At 35.0% G+C, this 16,326-nt stretch overlaps 1 pseudogene; it reads right to left on the minus strand.

Moving 5' to 3' along the window:
* Positions 1 to 4,301: 4,301 nt before the first annotated feature.
* LOC140507831 (protein shortage in chiasmata 1 ortholog-like) lies at positions 4,302 to 7,109 on the minus strand (annotated as a pseudogene).
* Positions 7,110 to 16,326: the final 9,217 nt, after the last annotated feature.

Here is a 16,326-nt window from a genome sequence, read left to right on the forward strand (position 1 = left end):
TGCCCGGTGCTGAGCTGGAGTCCTAGTGGTGGTGTTTGTGGTCTGTGGAGGTCCGGTGGGGTTTTTCTGCGTTTCCCCGAGGCTACACTGAAGCACATGGAGGTCTGGGCTACTTCCTCTACAAGCCGGAATGTACCAGTTTGCTCGTGTAGGTCTGCCTGTTTGCCCTGGCCAAATCCTTCACTTTAAAAAAAAAAAAAAGCTCTCTGCGTTAATGGGTATGACTGTTTTTGTTGTTTGTATACATAACTCTATGCCCGAGTGAAAGGGGGAATTGATGTAATTTGGGCGCTAATATGAATTGATTCAATTTCTCAATTCTGAATATCACTTTTTATATGTAAATAGAAGGGAGTCCATGAGTTTAAAAAAAGTGAACTTCTATGTTCTTTTCAAGTCTGCATAATTAATTCACATATATTTATTGCATGAAGGTAATTGTTTCAGTTCACTTTTCATGTATGGCTATATGTAAGGCCAAGAAAAGTAGGATCTTTTGACTTTTTTGCTTTACTATAAGTGCTTATGGATAATATGATTAAGGAGGATCTTTCCCACCCATTGTACAGTCTGGGAAGATTTATAGGAAGGTCCAAACCTTTAGTTAATGAGGCACTGGTTCTCAAGGAATGTGATGCCCTCTTCCTCTAAAAAGTGTATAAAGACTGTGAGGTATGATTTTATTTGGGGGCTTACTGACTGGAAGTGTTTGGTCAGATGAGGACTCTGGGAACACCCCCCCCCCCCAACCTTGGTGCTGCCAACACCAACTCTGGTGACTATGGTCAGACAGTTGGAACCGTCTGTTGAATTGTAATGTATATATTGATCATAGTCAGGCGGAGGAAGTTCTCTGTATTTTCTTTGAAGTTCAGGGTCTGACTCCCTTGAACTAGGTGAATGATATATGTGCTTCATCAAAGTAATCGTTAACCCCTCAAAATCTGCCTTTCCTTTTAGAGAAGCAGATTAAAGAACCTGTGATAGTAAGCCCCTTGTGTATGTTGGGGTGCTGATACGCTATATGATAAGTAGAAATCTGTTTCTCTGCATATCTATAGTAATAGTTTTTAATTAGATAAAAAATGATTTTTCTACCATAATTTTAATGACTTTTGTATTCTTGGCTATTTTTATTTTTTGTAAAATGTAGCCTATGGCTATATATATATATATTATAAATTACATATAATATATGGACATCCATATACATAAGATATTTATAACATAATACCCCTGTATTTCTTCCTCTGACCTTTCTTTATGTTAATCTACCTATAGTCTACACTCATTTTTTTTTTTTAACATGACAGCAACAAAATATTCTAAGGGCTAAAGAAATATTTCTTTAGATATATTTTTCTATGATGGACTCATACACAAAAGTAAATTTTTGACATCATCTCAAATATAAGGCTAGTAATAGGTTCCTAAAGTAAAAATCATAATATTTAGTAAAGAACTATTTTACGTAGGTCTTAATTACATTTGTGAAGATTTGCCCAGTTAAGGTTTGTAGTGGTATATTCAGTTGACAATAATTCCCATCCACCACCTAATCAGATAGTTAGCCTTGAAGTCTAATTAGGTAGAAGAAAAATCTTATCCAGCTCACTTTTATTTTTAAACTAAAAACACAGGAGGATTTGATGGAATAGTGAAGGGATTAAATTACTTTCTCTATATGAGGCAGTTTAGAGTGGTGTGGGGGGGAAAAGCACTGAGTAGTGAATGGGAGGTCATCCAGGATCTGTTACAGACTAGGCATGCAATCTTGTGTATGGCATTGAAACTTCTGACCCTTAGTTTCCTGACCTGAATTAGATGATCTTTACAGGACCTTCTAGCGTAGCCTTCCTAGAATTAGAATATTACATAGAAAATATTCAAAGAAAAGAAAATGTGGCCAAGAACAATGAAAGAAGCTTAGAACAGTCCACAAGAGGGTGGACTAATGATCACATAGAGGCAAACATTCTTTGGATCATTAACTTGAACTAGATATTAATACCCAGGAAATATTTTGTGTCCTCATTGCTATATCAAGTTCAAAGCAAACAAAATACTTCAGTTTTGTTTTTTAATAGGTAGTATGTCTTCTACTTGGTACATATATACGACTTTCTGAATAACAATTATCTTATAGGAATCAATTTACCACTCTTTATCTCATAGTATTTCACTTTGTAATCTTCAATGTGTTTTATTAAAAAAATACTATGAAATATTTGGATCAAATAGTTCTGTCTTTTTTTTTTCCAAGAGGCTGAGATTTTGAAACAAGAGGTATATAGCTTAGAAACTTGAGAACCTAGGGAAAATCTGGTTATCAGCTCAATTCAACTTGATTTAATGAATTCAAGAAACATTAGCATATGAAGCACTGTGCTGAACATGTGGGGGAAATACAGATACATAAGACAGTTGCTTCCTTAATGGAGCTAAATATTCTCATAGTGATACACAACACACTTGCACTGAACTATAATTAAAAATTGAAAAAAGTAAGACCACAAATGAATAAAGCAAATTGGCAAGCAAAGTTTTAGAAAGGAAAGATAATTTAGAAACAGATGGCTCAGTGAAAGCTTCATAGACCCTCATGGAATCATAAATTTGGATATGATGGGGATTTCAGAGGACAGCAAGTCCAGTCATCTCATTTTACAGATGAAGAAACTGAGACACAGGATGGTTAAGTGACATGACTTGCTCTGGGTCATATAGCTAGTGTCAGAAATAGTATTTGAACTAATGTCTTCCTGACTCCAAGTCCAGTACCAGGAAGACCATAGTTCAAATCCAGCCTTAGATATTAGTTGTAAGATCCTAGGCAACTTAACCTTTGTTTTCCTCAGTTTTCTTAATTGTAAAACAGGGATAATAACAGCACTACCTTTTAGAATTATTGTGAAGATCAAATGACATAATAATTGTAAAGTGCTTAGCACAGTGTCTGGCACATAGTAAGTGCATATAAATGTTAGCTGTAAAAATAATTTATTACCCAGTCATCACTATTTGAGATGTATCTTGAACAATGAATAGGATTCCAATAGGCAGAGATGGAGGACAAGGAGGGCTTTTTTGCCTTGTGCTTGCATATTGTTTCTAGATTATGCTTTTAGTATGTGGCTTATTTAACTCCTAATTTCATAGGAATAAGAATTTCCCAGTAAGGAACTTCCTATCAGTGTCTGACCAGTACAAGTAACTTCCTATACTAGTATTTTCTTTGCAATGTATGATTGGTTGTTGTCCTTCATCTTCGAAGATGACCAAAGGTCCAAGAGGACCAAAATGACATCACCATTATCTATCTGTCTCTGTCTGTCTATCTATCTATCTATCTATCTATCTATCTATCTATCTATCTATCTATCTATCTATCTATCTATCTATCATCTATCTATGTATAGTGTTAATGCTTAGGGGCACTGAGAGATTACGATTTGCCCAGGTTCACTTAGTCATTATTTGCGAAAGGGAATTGAGCCCAGGTTGTTAATGACCTGAAAGGCCCATAATGCCACACTTCCTCTCAAGGGATTTTTAAAATTTGGTATTTTTTTGTCTGATTTGTTGTTGATGTTGTTCTATGCCTAATCCTTCTCAACATATCTGATACATTTGAAACAATTGGCAGTGTTCTTCTCATGAATACTTTCTCCTCTGTGGGCCATGATACTGCTTTCTCCTGGTTCTCTTCTTACCTAACATCTTTACTGGTTTGGTTCATCATCCAGGCCATATTCACTCTCTAAGTGAGGGTGTTCTCCAAGGCCCTGCCCAGTCTCCCTATTCTTCTCTTTCTACATTTTACAGATGAAAAAACTGAAATTCAGAGGGGTTGAGCTCATGGCCACACAGCTGATAAGTGGCATTGATGAGACTTGCATTCCCTGGAATATTCTGATTCTATTATACAACTCTGTCTTTCGTATATGGAAGTTAATAAAATATGCTGAGAGTAAAAGTTATTCTTTTTTCTTTTCATTGTGAATGATGACATTGCCCTACAATGCAAACCACATTTTCACTGAGCCAGACTTTGTGCCAAACTGGGAAAATTAAGCCAATTAGTTACATGGGAAGAAAATTTCTCATATGAACTAAATGGCTTCTTCCAGGACTCAAATTTTCTCAGTAGTTCACAATACTACTAATTAATCTCTTTTCTAATTTAAAAGGTAAAATTTAAATTTGTTTAGTAAATTGATTATTTAGACTAAGAAATGTTGGCACCTAATTTGAATTTGAATTTCGGTTGTTTAAAGAACATTTTATAGAAGTTATTAACCTTAAATTTGCTGTTCTTCTGTATTCGTTTGTAACAAATGTAACATCTGACAATAGAACTGTTGTTCTTTGTGGCTGGTTTCAGACTTTTTCTTCCTGATAAACTATGCAATCTCAAGCTATCTGCAAACATTATCCAAACAAGAACCTAACATGCTTTTGTAGACAGTAAATATCCCAATGTTGTGTCCAAGGTATACATTAAAAAGAGGTTTCAATCTGTTACCAAAAGATGTATCAATACTGCCTGTTTGAATATTATTTCTCTTTCATCATTTTTACCTTGAAGAAAAATATCATTTATTTATTTTCTTCCTCCTTTAAGAAAAATCTAATTTGGTCAAAGCCAAAAGTAGTAAATTTCCAATTTGATGTAAGAAGACTATCAGGGCAAACAAGCTCTTTTAATAAAGAAGTAGCTCCTGCTTCTAAGAGACTGTATACCTGGCATAGACTACTGGTTGCTTGAATTTCAATGACATTATTCATTTCCTTTTCTTGCTTTTTCTCAGGGGACAACTCTCTAAAAAAGCAGGACTTTTTTCTTCAAGAGTCAGAGTATATTCCTCTTTGCTTTGCATTTTGGATTCTTCTTTTTGGCCACCATCCACAATAACTTGAGGTTCTGACAGGATGGTCATATATTTGTTTCTCAGAATGATGAAGTGGCTCAAAGGATCCAAATCATCCTCACATTTTCTACCAGGATCAAAAGATACATTATGACTTATTGATGAGGTGTATGATTCAATAATTGGTGCTTTGTAGGCTAGTGATTTATAAATATCTTTCTTCCCTCTTTGACTATTATAGAAACTAATTCTTCTGGTTTACTCCTTGTCTTTTCTTCTGTATGTATGTATCAACAGATGCATACATATCAGGAAAACATATTTTTAGAAGACTCTTTTGAACAAGTGAGAAACTGCTGTTTGTAGGTTTCTCTCTAGGAACCATACAAGGGGGAGAGATTTTGAGTTTAACGACAGTATCACTTTTTTTTGTTCAAGCCACAATTCTAGCTGAAATGGTTTTACAGGCAATATTTCCTTTTGAGTTGGAAGCAGGTTGTGATGGCACAAATCTGGAGTCATGTTCCAAGGTATCTTGTCATTATCATATTCAGTTCCTCTTGTCTTGTTTCCACCATTCTTCTTTTAATAAGGATTTTACCCTCAATAGAAAACATTCTTTTCAAATCTGGAATTGAATAGTGAATTACAGGTTCTTCATGTGTGTAAAGTTGCAAATAAAAGAGAGTCCAGGAAACTTTGGTAGTTTTCTGACCACAGCTCCACTCTGCATTTCTTAATGTAATTTTCAGCTGGAGCGAAATTAATATTATAAACAGGAAAAAGTATCAGATTTATGAAGGAATGTTGGGTTGCTAGGCATGGAGGGGTTAAAGGCATTTCTAACTCCCTGAAAGACATGGACTGTGAAAAGCTGATCCATTGCTTTCTATTTCACATTGATCTTGGCTGGTATAAATCCTCTCTGTGGGGTGCGTAATATCCTGTCACAATTACGTTCTTATACTTGGTGGAGAGGGCTCTTTCAAAGAGTTTTATTTTCAACTATATGAGTATTTCTGAAGTTCATTTAAGGACCTTTTAAGTTCTGAGAATGTTTGTATATCTGTTCTTTCTTGGAGGCTCAGCAGGTTTTAATAATTTATATTTAATTGGCAAAATTAATTGCTTTTCATCTTTGAAAAGCTCCTTAATCATATCTAATTCTTCTTTCTCATGAATTTCCAAATTTCTTTGAAAACTTCCTGGAATGATCAGCTTCTAGGAGGATCTATTGTTCTTTGAAATCTAAACAAGGTCTTCAAAAAAAAGATCTTTTAGTCTACTCAGGTATACAAAATAGGTAGTTGATTTTTTTACTCTAGCAAACTCTCTATAAAAATTATTTTATCATCAATATATACATCTTGATTGGTTGTTTTAGTGTTGGTCATCCCTCAGAACAAATGACAAGGTGGAAAACTTCTTTGTAGCTGTTCTGAGTAAATAAATAGCTCTTCTCTTTGTTAATCTGAGAGGATGGATTTCAATTTGGAACAATTTCTTCAAAGTCATTAATATGAGACACAATGTATGAAATTGTCTTCTTGTTAGGAATATTCTTCACAGAAAAAGCTGTCTTCCAGTGATCCAGCACCTGAGAAATCCTTCATTTGTGGAGTTGTGGGAACTCTACGTAGCTTCCTAAATTTTCATCAGCTCCAACATGACAATCATACTTATGATGTAAATATGAAGGAATATGAAGCAGTAATATCTTATGCTTAATTTCTTTCTAACCATGTTCTCATGTAAATAGTTTACCAATTTTTTTTTTTTAGTGCTGTGAATATATCTTCTTTATTTCACTAATACTGCAAAAATTGCAATTTTAAGGCTCACAGTACATTCAGGAGGTGGCCCCAGTGATTTGTCCAACCTTGCACACTCATTGATAGGTTTAATTGTTATTTTTATGCCAATGACTCCCAAATACACATATTTAGCCACAGACTTACCCCTGAACTTTAACCCCACCCTACCCAGTGCCTATTACATATTTCAAACATGATATCCTAGAGATCTCAAATTCAACATATCTAAATCTCTCTCATCCCCTCTCTCCAAGTAAAAGAAACAGCAGCACTAAACCATGAAACAAATAATAATCTAGCGAGATGAATCCATACAATGGGTATATCCAAAAATATATGCCTTTGCACCTTATGTTTATTACCTCTCTGTCACAAAATGGGTAGCATGTTTCCTTATAGATCCTCTGAATGTATAGTTGGTCATTGTATTAAACTGTGTTTTTCAAAGTTCTTTTCCTTCAGTATGTTACTGTCCTTGTATAAATTATTGTCTTATATATTGTCTTATATATATTGTCTTGCTTCTGTTCACTTCAGTCTGCATCTATTCACCCTATCCCAAATTCTCTGAAAATCTCTCCTTTGCCATTTTTTATGGTACAATTATATTCCATTAAGTTCACACACCATTATTTCTTTAGCTATTCCCCAATTGTCTGAGAAACAATCTAAAGTGTCCTTTTAAATTTTAGTTCTTGTCTGTTCTCACCCTCTTTGAATCCCTCTTCCAGGATCTGGAAGCTTGTTTTGCTTGTGACTCTTCAGTCTCTGGTATTATCCTCCCTCTTAACATTTTCTGAATACTTTAACCTTTCCTCCTTATCTTTGCTGCAGTTCCTGTTGAGTTAGATGCTTCTTTTCCAAGAGCCAATAATTGTGCATCGTATTTCTACACAAAATCCTTTATGTTTGACCATTTCAAATAAGAAGGAAGCTGACCTGATGTCCATGCCCTATACCCTTTGGTCCATGTTTGTATATTCTTCTTTTCATACACCCAATTATTATACTAAAATTTGTAGGGTAAGGTACTGTTGGTTGCAAGTTTAATGCAATTCTAGTCAGGTCCATAAGCATTTATTAAGATTTTGCTATGTGTGAGGCATTGTGCTTAGCCAGAGATAGAAAGGATGCAAAAACACTCCTTTCCTTATGGTGCTTACAGTTCATTCTGTTCCAGGGGTTAGAGCAGTTATTAATCTCAATTTCAGAATGGCATCCTGTAATGATACAACGACCATCTTATTGGACCTGATATTGTTGGTTTGTCATCTTTTTTCCTCTAATTGATCTTCCCAGTAAAGTACTAGTATTTATTTTATGCTGACCTTTGCTAGTAGGTTTTCTGATTACCATACTGGCTTATTTCACAATCTTATTTCTGCTCTGGCTTATTAGCACATCATTTGATAATAACAACTCTTTCAATTTGTATCTATGAGTGTCCTTGGCTCTTGTCACCATGGTACCCAGACAGTTTCATTAAATACATAGAATTTTATTTTTAACAGGAGTGGGGGAGAAAATCTTCCTATGCTTTCATTTCTGTTTTGCTCTGAGAAGTCAAATAATATTCTCAGTTTATTCAAAATCAGCACAAAGGTGGACTGTGTGTTGTTAGGCTTAGCTGAAGCACCAAAGCCTTCCACAGCTGTGGATTTAACAAAAAGGAATCCCATTGCTCTCCCCCTCCTTGATCTCTTGTACGTCTTACACAGTTAAACCTAGAGACCATATATCCCACAAAAGGAGTGAGACTTTATTGCAATATGCTTCCTTGTCTTGCTACATCCACTGGAAAAGAAGAATGTATTCTAGTTTGGGGCATTCAGAAACTGAGTGACACTTTTTTTTTTAGCTATATTATATTATCAAGGCTGGTTAAACATGAAATAATTTCCAGTTTCAGTTAATGCTTAAGTAACAATATAGAAAAACAATTGACAAGCAAGGAGAGGGGATGGGACAAGTTGGGCTTGACTTCCCTTAGTTTCATAAAATGTCAGAGTTGGATGAGAAAATTGAAGACCAAAGTAGCAATTTGCCCCACATCATAGAGCTTATTAGTGGTAAAGCTAGGAATAGCTTCTTACTTACAATTTTGTGCACCCCCCCCCCTTTTTTTTTTTACTGGATCTCACTGAAAGTACATAAATTGTAAATCCCAGGGGCATCTAATAGAAGTATTCTTTTCTGAGAAGCTAGAATATTCATTCTAATGCTTCAGACATTGTGATTTTAAGCATGTAATTGACCTCACTCTACTTCATTTGTAAATATCCTACTAATTTGGATTTTAGACTCTTATTTTCCCCTTCTCTAAGTCTCTTCTATAAAAACTGGCAAAATAATTTTCTTTAGGCATAGGAACCATCTTGTTTTAATTAAGAACCTGTCATGCCAGATTAACCTTATTTCCTTTCTTGATAAGGTTATAATGGTAGTTTAATCTAGGTTTTAGTAAAACATTTCATGAAGATTCTTATGCTATTCTTGTAGGAAAAATGGAGAAATGTGGCCTAAATGATATTAAATTGATTTGAAACTGTTTAAATGGGCACACCCAAAGGGTAGTTCTAATATTTTTGTGTCATATTGGAAGGAGGCCTCCAATGGAGTCACCTAGGGATCTGTATTTGACCTTGTATGGCTTAACGTTTTTATTCATTACTTTAAAAATATATATATAGTATCTTCATCAAAATTGGAATTGACACAAAATTGAGAGCCATAGCTAACCTAAGAGATAAAATTAATATTGGGTAGTTGAAGCTTTTCCCAACTCTGACATCCAGAGAACTCACACCAAGGGCAGATATACACCCAATGATCCATGACTATCTTGTTATGGACCAAAGATCATACCATTGTAGCCCATTACTGCATTAACTGGTTTGGCAAGCTGCACCAGATAGGATCTGGGTTAGTGGTAGGGAGTAGATTGCCTTCAACCCTGGTAATCTCAGCTGGCACCTGCCTAGTTCCTTCCCAATATATTGAACCTCCATTTCTCCCATATTTATTCCTCCCATTTTCTGGCATTCAGTGAAACCCAGTTTTCTCCTAAAGGATCTTGTTTTAGGGCATGTATTACCACCTAATCTATCTTAGGGATGCAAGACACTCCAAGAGATAAAGTACTGAATAAAAAAAAATTCAAAAGTTTACAAAACCTAGGTTATAGCTTTCATCTTGACACTTTCCCTCATTCTTAGAGACAACTGTGGTCTCTCAGTTCATCAGGCTCCTTAGTAATCACAATTTAAATTTCAGCACCACTTCAGTCACAGGAATCTTGGCAGGGATGGAGGGCATGAATTTCTCCATTCTAGATTTTGTGATAAAGGAGGAAAGAGTCAATACCATGAACCCTTGATTTTGTTAGAGAAATTTCAAAATTTTTTTTTGGGGGGAAGATAGGCGTCTATGAATTAAAAATCTATAGGACAAACAAAGCCAGGGTGGAATGTGAAGCTCTATAGACTGAAATTCTGTAGACAAAGCAAAAAAAAAATCAACAAAGAAGAAAAGGCAGAGGTTTCACAGGCTTATCATTGATCAACTTCAATATTAATGACATATAGAAGATGGAAGCAAGGATAGGGAATGGGTGAGTTAAAATAAAATCAATAAATCAATCAATTAAATAAATAAATAAAATTTAAATTAAAAAAAATCTCATCAGAAGTATTAAGACTCCAAATAAGCTGAGGTTGGTGAAAAAAGCAAAAAATAACAAAAAGGTATTTTCACCATATTGGGGAACAGAGAGAAGTTAACGAAAGCACAGGATTCCTGCTTGACCTAGACCCTAGTCTCTTTAGCCCCTTTGTAATTAAAGCTTACCATTGGCACCTGCTTTGGGACATGAAAATTCCTATTTACTGGGAAGATTTTAAATCTACTTTTAATATACTACATCTGCTTGGGTCCTATTTCCCCTTCTAATAATCTCTGTTCCATTTAGTAGCTGGCAAGATACAGCTTCCCTCAAGATCCAACTCTTCTTTAAAAAGTGAAGCTTACCATTGTTTATCACTTTGGTATACTTCTGGAAAACCTCAGAGATAGAGATATTTGTTTTTCTTGTTAACATAAACCACCTTTCTCTTGTTTTTGTTCAATATAGTTTCTACTGGCAACCCCTTATAGCAAGAAGGGACCTTAGAGGTCATCTGTCCCAAATTCCTTTGGCCACACTGGTACGGGCTGTACTATATCTGGGTTCTTAGACCTAGTCTAACACTAAAGCCCCCACCACACCAAGGAAACCCCCTTAATTTATCAATCCAATGTTTTCCAGAAGTTAACTGAAGAGAAAAAGGGTACAATAATTTGAAACATTTAAAATATCGAGAGGTTTTTTCTTACATATAGCAGCTACTTGAGCATTTTTGTTGGCAGAAGGGAAGGAATCAGTGAAAGAGTGAAAAAAGTATAAGAGAGAAGGAAAGACTGGAGAAGACTGGAGGGAAGAGACTGGAATCAATTAATGAGTATTTTATATCTACTTATTCTGGAGTCATGATCACAAAAATACTATAGAAGCTTTTATTTGAAAGTCTGCCCCTTGCCCCTAATTTATTATTTTTTCCCCAAGGGTATTCTCCGTTCTGGGAGAATGTATTTTCTATGATAAACATCTGCAACAGCAGCTATTTTTCTTTCAGCTGAAGAGACATGCCTTTCCAGTCAACAGATGTTGCCTTTGAGAGCTGATGGCAACAGTATGCATGCTTTATTTCATTTAAAAAAAAATACGCAGTATCCTGGAACAAGAAAGAAAACTCTCTGGAAACAAAATATAAGCACATTGTGATAATTAACTGACTTTGTTACTAATGCTACTGATGACTAAGAATGCCCAAAGATGTTCTCGTTTTCCTTCTGTGTATTAATTCTACAGTGATTAGGCAAACTAATACCTCTCCTAAACTCATACTCCCCAATCACTGACCATTACTTAATTCCTACAGTATTCCCATAAGCCATTTCCAGCTTTGGAAATGGTGCCTGTTCCATCCTCTGTCACCATAGGACCCAAGAAGGTTAGGTTGGCCTGCACTGAGGAGAAGAAGCCTTCCCTGTTACTATTCCTGCCCCTTTCAGAGACTGTGGTAGAGAGGGAAAGGAACTACAGATCCCTAATTGCTTTCCCTCACTCAGATTACTGCTCTCTCCATTGTACATTACCAAATGCCCCAAAGAATAGATTTGAACCCATCACTCCACTAAAAATCACTGCACTGATTGCCTCAAGGATAAACTAAGTCTACTTAGCTTTGTCTTTAAGGCTTGCCACTATCCTGTGGAGGGCAGTTAGGTGATACAATGGGTAGAGTGACAGGTTTGGTATCAGGAAGATATCTTCTTGAATTCAAATCTGGTCTAAGGTACTTATTAGCTGTGTGACCTTGTTTCCCTTGGTTTCCTCATCTTTAAAATGAGCTGGAGAAGCAAATGGCAAACCATCCCAGTATCTTTGCCAAGAAAACCCCAAGTGGGGTCACAAAGAGTCAGACATGACTGATCAGTAACTATTCTATTGAGACTTTTCTTTGTAATATTATTTCATAGAGAACCATTCATGTTCTCATTGCTTCTACTGAGCTGGATAATGATAGTAATTCATTATCACTGTCCTAAGAACTTAACATTTCTTCTCCCAACTTTGCTAATTTCCAGGTAGTTTTCCCCATTTCTGAAATGCATTAGATTTAAAGTGCTTTGCAAGCTTGGAAGCATTTTACAAATATCAGATTTGGATGTGTTATAGTTGCTGTCTTCACCTTTCAAATTACCTTTCTTCTGGGGCTCAGGTTCCAGCTCCTGTGTGAAGCCTGTCTCATTCCCCCTACTCTCCTTCCAATTTGAGTGTCCTTAGCTTCATCAAATACCTCTAGTTTTGGAGTCCATGAACTTTTAAAAATATATTTTGATAGCTACATTTAAATACAATTGGTTTCCTTGATAATCTCATATATCTTGTTTTTCTCCATCTAAAACATTAACCAGAGAAGGAGTTAATAGGCTTCATCAGACTGCCATTTGGGTCCATGACATGAAAAAATAAGAAGCTAGGTTCTAGATAATTTTGTCTCACATGAAGGCTAAACCTTTCTCACCAAAGTTAAACCTTTTCCCTGCTCAAGTTATTCTATTTCATCCCATCTCCAAGGAATTGCCTACAAGCATGGCCATGCCTCTCCTATCCTTGAAAAAAATTATCACTTTATCCTTCCCTTCCCTCTATTGTACTGTGTCTCTTCTATCCTTTGTAGCTAATTTCCTTGAAAAGGTTTCTGCAATAGATGCCTCCACTCTGTTTCCTCTCACTCTCTTCTTATTCTCTTACAATCTGGCTTCTGATCTTCTTATTCCACCCAAACTGCTCTCCCCAAAGTTTCCATTGATCTCCTACTTGCCAAATTCAATGGCCTTTTCTCAGTCCTCATTCTCTTTGACCTCTTTAAAGCTTTTGACAGGATTGATCACTCTTTCTTGATATTTTCTTTTCTCTGTTTTTGAGATACCACATTTTCTGGGTTCCTTTTCTGACCATTTCTCTGTCTCCTTTGCTGGATCCTCATCCAGATCATGCCTTTTAATCATAGATGTCTCAAAATGTTTTGTCTTGGGCTCTTTTCATCCCTTTACACTACTTCACTGGGTGAGTTCATCAGCTTCTGTGGATTTCATTACCACCTCTTTACTGATGATTCTCAAGAAGAGAGAGAGAGAGAGAGAGAGAGAGAGAGAGAGAGAGAGAGAGAGAGAGAGAGAGAGAGAGAGAGAGAGAGAATGCTTTAGTCTGTATTCAGACAATATCAGTTCTTTCTCTGGAGGCAGATAGTATGCTTCATCATGAGTACTTTGGGATCATCTTGGATCATTGTATCACTGAGAATAGCTATGTAACTCACAGTTCTTCCTTGTACAGTATTGCTATTACTGTGTACAATGTTCTGGTTCTACTCACTTCACTTTGTATCAGTTCATATAAATCTTTCTAGTCTTTTCTGAAATCATCCTGCTTGTCATTTATATAAATTTTACTCATTTCTCTACATATTTGAGAAATGAGGCCTTTATTAGAGATACTTGTGAAATTTCTCCCCATTTTCTGTTTTCCTTTTAATTTTGATTACATTGGTTTTGTCAAAAAAACTTTCTAATTTTATAAAATCAAATTATCTATTTTACATTTTGTAATGCTTTCTATGTTTTCTTTGGTCCTAAATTCTTCTTTATTCGTATATCTGACAAATTGTTCCATGCTCTCCTAATTTGCTTGTGCTATCCCACTTTATGAATAAATCATGTGCCTATTTTGACCTTATCTTGGCATACAGTATGAGGTGTTGGTCCATTCTTAGTTTCTGCTACAATGTTTTCTAGTTTTCCCAGCAATTTTTATTAAATAATGAATTTTTGTTCTAAAAACTTGGATCTCTGGGTTTATCATATTCTAGATTACTATGGTCATTTACTATAGTGTAATGTGCACTTAATCTATCACACTGATCCACCACTCTTTTTCTCAGCCAGCACCAAGTAGTTTTGATGATGATTGCTTTATAATAAAATTTAAGATCAGATATGGCAAGGCCACCTTCCTCTACATACATTTTTCTGTGATACTCTTGATATTCCTGAGCTTTTGCTCTTCTGTGAAGTTAGTTACTATTTTTCTAGCTCTATAAAATAATTTTTGGTAGTTTGATTTGTGTGGCAGTGAATAAATAGGTTAATTTAAGTAGAATTATAATTTTTATTATATTGGCTCAGCCTATCCATGAACAATGAATATTTTTCCAGTTGTTTAGGTCTCATTTTGTTTTCATGAAGTGTTCTGTAATTGTGTTAATATAGTTCCTGGGTTTGTCTTGGCAGATTAACTCCCAAGTATTTTATATTGTCTACAATTACTTTACATGGGATTTCTCTATTGCTTGCTGCTGGACTTTATTGGTAATATATAGAAATGCTGATGATTTATGTGAGTTTATTTTGTATCCTGAAATTTTGCTGAAGTTGTTCATTATTTCCACTAGTTTTTTAGTTGAATCTCTAGAACTCTCCGACTATAACATCATGTCATCTGCAAAGACTGATAGTTTTGTTTCCTCATTGCCTATTGTAATCCCTTCATTTTTTCTTCCCTTATTGCTATAACTAACATTTCTAGTATAATATTGATTAATAGTGGTGATAATGGGCATCTTTGCTTCATCCCAGATCTTATTGGGAAGGCTTTTAGCTTATCCTATTGCAGATAATAATTCTTGATGGTTTAGATAAACACTACTTATCATTTTAAGGAATGCTACAATTATTCCTTTGTTCTCTACTGGTTTTTAATAGGAATGGGTGCTGTATTTTGTCAAAAGCTTGTTCTGCATCTATTGAAATAATAACATGATTTCTGTTGTTTTCTTATTAATAGGATCAATTATCCTGATAGTTTTCCTAAAATTAAACCAGTCTTTCTTATCTGGTATAAATCCCATGTGGTAATATTGTAGGATTCTTGTGATATATTGCTGTAATATCATTGCTAGAATTTATTTAAAGTTGTTACATCAATATTCATTAAGGAAAATGGTCATAATTTTCTTTCTCTGTTTTGGTTCTTCCTGGTTTAGGTATCAGCACCATATTTACATCATAAAAGGAATTTGATAGGATTGCTTCACCTATTTTTCCAAATAGCTTATATAGTATTATAATGAATTATTCCTTAAATATTTGGTAGAATTCACTTTTGAATCCATCTGGCCTGGGGATTTTTTCTTAGGAAGTTCATTAATGGCTTGATAAATTTTTCTTTCTAAAATTGGTTTAAACATTCTATTTCTTTTTTTCTTTATAAAAAGGAAGCATCTCTATTTTTAACATAAAGAAATGAAAAACATTTTCACAGTGTTTTCTACTATGGCAATTTTGTATAATTTCTATTCATTATATGCATAATTACCCTTAACTTAAGTTCTCCTTCATTGACCTTCATGAAGTAAAGATAATGCTGGATTCTTGAAATCTATGATGAGGGAAAACAAGTCATGACTGTTCCTAGTCAGCTGGAAAGGTCCCAGTCTTGGAATCTAGGGAAGAAGACTATCTTTTTTGAAAGTAATTAATTTTTATTTTTCAACATTCATTTCCACAAGATTTTGAAATCAAAATTTTCTCCCCATCACTCCACTCTGCCCACCCCAAGAAATTGTGCATTCCAACTACCTCCTCCCCCAATCTGCCTTCCCCTCTGTCACACCTCTCCCTTCTCTCAACCCCTCCCCCTCTATTTTCTTATAGGGCAAGATAGATTTCTATACCCCATTGCATGTATGTCTTATTTCACAGTTGCATGTAAAAACAATTTTTAACATTCATTTTTATTTTTTTACATTTTTAAAATGTTATATTGGTACCTTTTATTTTTCCATCAAAGTAATTTCTTGAAATAGCCTTTCCCAATCCTTCCCTGTTCCTTATCCAATACTACCTAGGAACTGATTCCATCTTTGGATCAAAGAAAAACATTTTAATTAAAACCCCCCAGTTAGTGACCATTATCAGATAATGTATTATGACCCAGTAGTCCTCTCCTACTCCACTGAGAAGATGTAGGGCTATTTCAT

This window comes from Notamacropus eugenii, chromosome 5 (assembly GCF_028372415.1).
Source record: "Notamacropus eugenii isolate mMacEug1 chromosome 5, mMacEug1.pri_v2, whole genome shotgun sequence".
Lineage (NCBI taxonomy): Eukaryota > Metazoa > Chordata > Mammalia > Diprotodontia > Macropodidae > Notamacropus > Notamacropus eugenii.